Below are 7703 nucleotides of genomic sequence, written 5' to 3'. Positions count from 1 at the left end.
CGTCCTGCCGCCCCGTCTTCGAGCCCCGCTTCCGGCACCGCCATCACCGTCCAGCCTTCGGACGGCCCCGGGATGTTCTCTTGGTGTCTTCTGGCACCCGTAGCTCGCCTAGGCGCTCCTTTTGCCCCTTTTCGCCTCCTTGACCTGCCTCCTGAAGAGAGGGACAGGAAAGGGATTACGGGCATCTTATCTTTTTAATTTGTAAGCCTTTGGGCCTTAGCTGCATCTAAAACTTGTAATCCTCTCTTTCATGTTTTTCATCCTCTATGGACTGTACCTGAGTGGGATGTTTTTTAATGAAAAGGGGATGTTTGCTGGGTTATTTGTCTTGCGGGTTAAACCCACGCCAAGGAGCAAATCCTTGGTATCCCTCGGACAGACAGTTCGCCTCCCGGCAACAGGCCCTGCCGCCTTCCCACGTCGCTCGACCTTCCTCACGCCTTCGACGGAGGCGGGAATGAGGTGGGTGCGGCCTCCTCGTTCCATCCCTTTGCTGCCGCGACTACGACCAAACTCGGCCCCGGGAATGAGCCCCAGGGCCTAGAGTTGAGGGAGCACGGCAGTTTTCGGGAAGAAGCGCGGTTTCGCATTCCCCAGTCCATAAGAGGATGCATGATGAGGGACAAAAGACTTATCTGATATTGCAGCCCCTGGCAACTCTGGCTTGCCGTGGACGAATCTTGGCACTCGCAGCCCCCGGCAATACTGGCTTGCCGGGGCCCAGGTGCCGGCGCGCCCTTCTTCTCCTTTCCGTCCTCAAGCAGTCTGGCCAGGATATGCGAGCCCTGCGAACGAAAGGAAAGCAAAGGGACAGACACTTGACCTCTAAGCTAGGGGTTAGCCGCTGTTAGGCACTATCAACCCTAACCAAGGACGAGACTCGACCTAGCATGCATGCTCTAACCCCGGGGTATCAACGCTTCATTTACTGGTGCTCAGGGTCTGCGCCTGGCTCTATACAAAGGATTACATGCAACAGCGGCAAGACTTGTACAGAAGGGTGGTTGCCGGACAGGGTCCGACAACCGCGCCTTACGGGTAAAACTTAAGAAGATGCTCGATGTTCCAGGAGTTGCTCACTGGAATGCCATCTTCGGTCTCAAGGCGGACAGCGCCAGGCCTTGTGACTCGCTTCACCCGGTAAGGGCCTTCCCACTTCGGCGTCAACTTGTTGGAATTCTTGGCCGACTGAACGCGCCGAAGAACAAGGTCGCCTTCCTCGAGACTCCTGGCATTGACTCTGCGGCTATGGTAGCGACGCAGAGCTTGCTGGTAGCGAGCAGCTCGCACAGCAGCCTGGAGACGGTCTTCCTCAAGGAGCAGCGCGTCATCTTGCCGCAGCCGCTCTTGCTCAAGCTCATCATAGGCGAGCACTCGAGGTGACCCGTATACGAGTTCCATGGGGGTAACTGCCTCTGCTCCATAGACTAGAGCAAAGGGTGTCTGTCCAGTGGCTCGATTTGGCGTCGTTCTGATCGACCAAAGAGCCACCGGTAGCTCCTCGATCCAGTTTCTTCCGCACTTGTGCAGCCTGTAAAAAGTTCTGGTCTTGAGCCCGCGCAGCACTTCAGCATTTGCCCTCTCCGATTGACTGTTGCTTCTCGGGTGAGCAACAGAAGCGAAGCAGACTTTGGCGCCAAGATCTTGGACGTATTACATGAAGGCGCGGCTTGTGAATTGTGTACCGTTGTCGGTGATTATCCTATTGGGGATCCCGAAGCGGTAAACAATCGACCTGAAGAACTTGACGGCTGACTGTGCGGTCACCTTCCTCACTGGTTCCACTTCCGGCCACTTTGTGAACTTGTCGATTGCGACGTACAAGTACTCAAAGCCCCCGGCAGCTCGGGGAAAGGGGCCGAGGATGTCGAGCCCCCAGACCGAAAATGGCCAGGATAAAGGGATCGTCTGGAGAGCTTGAGCTGGCTGGTGTATCTGCTTGGAATGGAACTGGCATGCTTCACACTTGGTTACTTGCGCAGTTGCATCCTGGAGGGCTGTTGGCCAGAAGAAACCTTGCCGGAACGCTTTGCCGACAAGTGCTCTTGCGCCAATGTGGTGACCACATATGCCTCCGTGTATCTCTGCCAACAGCTTTTGTCCGTCTTCCCGGGGAATACACTTCAATTTCACACCGTTGAGTCTTCTTCTGTACAGTGTCTTGTCGACAAACTGGTATATACTTGACTGCTGGGCTACTCTTTCCGCTTCTTCTTGCTCTTCGGGAAGTTCTCCTGTCTGAAGGAAACGGACAATCTGCTGTGCCCATGTTGGAGCTTGTGGCTTGACAACAAGGACTAAAGGCAATTCTGCCGCTGCGGGAACATCCGCTTCTACGGCGAGGAGCTGCGCCTCTACCGGAGCTTGACGTTCCCCGACAAGCTTGTCAGAGCAAAACTTATCGGGAGCTTCTGCTTCAACGGAACAAACCCTAGGGCTTACCGGAGCATCTTGCTCCTCAGCGTTCTTGGTGTTGATCTTGGGGGCTGCTGCGGGAACATCCGCTTCTATGGCGAGAAGCTGCATCTCTGCCGGAGCTTGACGTTCCCCGACAAGCTTGCCGGAGCAAAGCTTATCGGGAGCTTCTGCTTCAACGGAACAAACCCTGGGGCTTGCTGGAGCAGACTGCTCCTCAGTGCCTTCGGCGTTGATCCTGGGGGCCTTCTTGGCGGCGGCTTCGAGAAGCTCTGCCGGCAGGCAGTCACCAGGAATCAACTTCCTCTTCTTGCTCTGTCCAGTTGATGGTGTTACGGATGGTTGAGTCAGCTTGAGCACAAAGATCCCCGGTTCCACAGGTAGCTTAAGTGCGGCGCACTTTGACAGGCCGTCAGCAATGGCGTTCTGAGCTCTCGGAACATGCTCCATTTGTAGGCCGTCAAAGCGCTCTTCTAGCTTTCTTACTTCGTGAACGTAAGCTTCCATCAACGGACTCTGATAATTCTTGTTTACTTGGCGGATGACAAGCTGTGAGTCACCCCTGACAATGAGCTTCTTGATCCCAAGGTCTGCCGCGATCCTGAGATCGGCAAGCAATCCCTCATACTCTGCAGTATTGTTTGTTACTTGCTCCTTGGGAAGGTGCATCTGGACTATGTACTTGAGGTGCTCTCCGGTGGGTGCGATAAGCAGCACACCAGCGCCAGCGCCTTGCAGCGAGAAGGCACCATCAAAGTACATTAGCCACTCTTTGCTTGCTTCCTTGTCGGGGATGCTTGTTTCTGGAATTTCTTCATCTGGCGTTGGCGTCCATTCTGCTATAAATTCTGCCAATGCTCTGCTCTGGATAGTTGAAGTACCTTCAAACTTGAGGCCAAAGCTTGACAGTTCCAGTGCCCACTCAACAATCCTGCCTGTCGCTTCTGGATTCTGCAGTATCCTCTTCAGCGGAAAGCGAGTGACGACTGTGATCTCATGTGCTTGGAAGTAATGGCGCAACTTTCTCGAGGCCATGAGAAGGCTGAAAAGCAATTTCTGCACACCAGAATACCTTGACCTAGCCCCCTGCAGGAGGGAACTGACAAAGTAAACTGGGCGCTGCACCATTTTCTTCCGTGTCTCCTCATGCATCTGCGCAGATCCATCTTTGTCAGGACCAGAGCTTGTCGGGGAAGCCCCCTGCTTGTCGCTGGATGCGCTTGCCGCGGTTGCCGGCTCATCATCTGCCTCCCTCTCTGCTACTAACGCAGCACTAACCACTTGATTGGTTGCCGCTATGTACAGCAGCAACTTCTCTTGTGGCTTAGGTGCGACAAGTATTGGAGGGGAGGACAGGTATCTCTTCAGGTCTTGCAGCGCAGCCTCCGCTTCTGGAGTCCATTTCATTGGACCTGCCTTTTTCAACAATTTGAAAAATGGCAGGGCGCGCTCAGCAGACCGAGAGATAAACCTGCTGAGAGCAGCCACGCAACCGGCAAGTTTCTGTACATCCTTGACGCGCTTTGGTGCTTCAATCTGCTCAATGGCCTTGATCTTGTCGGGATTGTCTTCAATTCCTCGCTGAGATACGAAGAACCCGAGAAGCTTGCCGGAGGGAACTCCAAACACACACTTCTCTGGGTTGAGCTTGAGGCTGATCTTGCGCAGATTTGCAAAGGTCTCGTCTAAGTCTTGAATCAGGGTTGCTCTTTCCTCGCTCTTGACCACTATATCATCCATGTAGGCTTCCACATTTCTGTGTATTTGTGGCTCAAGAGCAATGTGGACTACCCTTGCAAATGTCGAACCAACATTTTTTTAATCCGAAAGGCATCCGTACGAAACAGTACGTGCCACATGGAGTAATAAATGCGGTCTTCTCCTCATCCTCTTCTGCCATGAAGATCTGATTATATCCTGAGTATGCGTCAAGAAATGAAAGCAAATCACATCCGGCTGTGGAGTCAACAATCTGGTCAATGCGCGGCAAAGGAAATGGGTCTTTGGGACAAGCTTTGTTAACATCGGTGAAGTCGATGCAAAGTCTCCATTTCCCGTTTGCCTTGCGCACGACTACAGGATTGGCCAACCACGTGGGATGGAGCACTCCTCTGACAAGGCCTGCTGCTTCCAGTTTCTTGATTTCTTCTGCAATGAATTCTTGGCGCTCTACTGCCTGCTTCCTGACTTTCTGCTTGGTGCTCAATCACTTTCCTGGGAACACCGGGGATGTCAGACGGCTGCCATGCAAACACGTCGACATTCGCCCGCAGGAAAGCAACGAGCGCGCTTTCCTATTTAGGGCCGAGCGTGGCACTGATGGTGAAGGTACCACCAGTGCCGTCCTCCTTGGCGGACACCTTCTTCGTCTCTGGCGGAGCTGCCATCGTCTTCTTGCGCTTGCCGGTGGAGCTCGATGGTGCGTCCTCGACGGCAGCGCAGCACTCCGGAGAGGTGCGCTTGCCGGAGTGAGCATCAGAACTCTTGCCGGACTTGGTCTTGCACTTGCCGGTGGATCTCGATGGTGCGTCCTCGACGGCAGCGCAGCACTCCGAAGAGGTGCGCTTGCCGGAGTGGGCATCAGAACTCTTGTCGGACTTGGTCTTGCACTTGCCGGTGGAGCTCGATGGTGCGTCCTCGACGGCAGCGCAGCACTCCGAAGAGGTGCGCTTGCTGGAGTGGGCATCGGAACTCTTGCCGGACTCGGTCTTCTTCCCCCCGGGAGCTTCAGCAGCAAGTGGATTGCGATCTGCCGTGGCTGCTGCTTCCCGGTAGATCTTGTCGGCACAGATAAGAGCATCCTTCTTGTCGCCAGGGACAGAAATGACGCTTATCAGGCCTGGCATCTTCAGCATGTTATATGCGTAGTGAGAGGTTGCCATGAACTGGGCGAGTGCTGGACGGCCAAGTATCCCATTGTAGGGCAATGGGATATCGGCAACGTCGAATGTGAACTTCTCAGTCCTGAAGTTTAGCTCGCTGCCAAATGTTACCGGCAGCGTGACCTTCCCCTTCGGCTTGCTCCTTCCCGGGCTGATTCCTTGGAACGTGCCGGTCTCTTTGAGCTCGCTGTCAGGGATTTGGAGTTTCTGGAGTACAGCGGAGGAGATCAGGTTCAAGCCGGCCCCGCCGTCAACTAACATCTTAGTGACCTTGAGGTTGCGGATAGTTGGTGAAACCAACATCGGCAGGCACCCGATCGCGGTTGTGCGATCAGGGTGGTCCTCAATGTCAAAGATGATAGGCGTGCTGGACCATTTCAGAAGCTTGCGCGACCCGACAGGCGGTTCTGCTGCATTGACTTCCCGCGCCCACTGCTTGAGTTGGTGGTGTGAAGTGTGCAGAGAAGCACCGCCGTCAACGCACAAGACCTCTGTGGCTTTCTGAAACTCCTGCTCACTGGTCTCAACATCATCCATGTCTTCGTCGTCGTCATCTTCTTCGTCGTCGCGGCCGCGGGGAGGCCTGTCCCCTTGCCGCTGCTTGGCCTTGCCGCGGCGTCCTCCCGGTCCGGCGCGCTTCTTGCCGGATTCTTCAGCGCCCCCTTGGGCTCTCTCCTTGTCGCGCCGCTCGTACTCAGCTCTTTGCTGCTGGACAAGCTGCTCGACTTTCTTGCAGCTCCGGAGGTCATGGCCCTTGGTGCGGTGAATCTTGCAGTATTGGCGGTCGGAGCCGTCCTGCTTGTCGGCGGCCGCCACAGCCTGGCAGTTGGTGCATGCGGCAACTTCCTTGCCGGAGCTACCGACCTTGGCTCGCTTGGCGCCGCCGTCGCTGCTGGACTGCTCAACGACCAGCACCTCTTTGTTCTGCTTCTTCCTGTTGTTGCGCCGCCGGTTTTTCTTTGCCGGGGCGGCATCCTCGCTGTCGGATCCCCCTGCTCCAGTGCTTTCTCCGGGGAATTTCCTCCCCTCCTCAGCGCGTGCACACTTGTCGGCCAGGGCATATAGCTCGCTGACGTCCCGAATCTTGCACATCGCCATCTCCTCCCGCATCCTGCGGTTACGCACGTTCTGATGGAACGCGCTGATTACCGTGGCAGGGTGGATATTTGGGATGTTGTGCTGTACACGGCTGAACCTCTGGATGTACTTGCGCAGGGGCTCTCCTTCCTTCTGGACGAGCAGGTGAAGATCACTCTCTTGGCCATGAGGTTTGTGGCCGCCTGTGAAGGCGCCGACAAACTGATGGCATAGATCAGCCCAGGAGGATATGGAGTTGTCTGGCAAGTGCATGAGCCAGGACCTGACGTTGGGCTTGAGCACCAACGGGAAGTAGTTGGCAAGGATCTTATCGTCCCGCCCCCCAGCAGCCTGCACCGTGATGGTGTAGATGCTGAGGAACTCCGACGGATGCGACTTGCCGTCGTACTTCTCGGGTACATCTGGTTTGAAGTTCTTCGTGCTGGGCCACTGGACTTGCCGCAGATCACGAGTGAACGGAGGGCAACCTACCGCGTACGGCAGGTCGCCTGGCTCCTCTGGCGCATGCATGTCAACAGAGGGCCCAGCGCGCTGGTCTGATTGGCGCCGCGCTTCTCTCCGGCGCTCGATGCGAGTACGAGCGTCTTCTTGTTGTCGTTCTTGAAGAACTTGGCGCTGATCGCGATGAGCTCGCGGATCTCACGACACGGTGGAGTCGCTCTCGAGGTGGACCCGGCGAGTCGACGATCTTGGCCTTCGGGGTGGAGAGTGCACAGTAGTTGCACCCCCACCAGTCTTGTCGTCTCAGGCTCGTGCCTGGCTGGCTTGCCGCGGCTGAGACGCGCTCGGCTGCCGTGGAGTGTCGCCGTTGGCGAAGCCGATGAGACTCTGGATGGTGGTTCTCCAGTCGTCGACCTTGTCCGCCGCTGGAGGGTAGTCTAGGAGCAACTGAGCTCGCGCCAAAGCTTCTGCTGCGATGGCGGGTGGCGGTGGCGAACGGTGCGAGGAGCGGGATATGCTCGGACTTCTAACTACGTTAGAAGGAGCAGTATCTCGTCCAGGCGCCAGGTAGGGGGCGTCGAAGTTGTGTGAATCAGATCCGGCGTTCTCGCGAGCTAGATCTTCTTCATCTTCATCAACACCAGATCCGGCGTTCTCGCGAGCTAGATCTTCATCATCTTCATCAACATGCCGCCGAAGAAGAAAGTTTCAGAGGCAGCCGCTCCGTCCGCGCCGAGCCAGCCACCGCCGGAGCAAACGGTTGGTGGGGCAGGCGCCGGCGGAAGGACACGCGTCGACGAGGGAACTCACGGTGCTGCCAGGTCCTAGGACAAGGCTGCGCTACCCATCGGCGGCGTAGCCGGCTCC

This window comes from Triticum dicoccoides, chromosome 2A (assembly GCF_002162155.2).
Source record: "Triticum dicoccoides isolate Atlit2015 ecotype Zavitan chromosome 2A, WEW_v2.0, whole genome shotgun sequence".
Taxonomy (NCBI): domain Eukaryota; kingdom Viridiplantae; phylum Streptophyta; class Magnoliopsida; order Poales; family Poaceae; genus Triticum; species Triticum dicoccoides.
The sequence above is the reverse complement of the archived record's forward strand: the minus strand, read 5'-3'. Positions refer to the sequence as shown.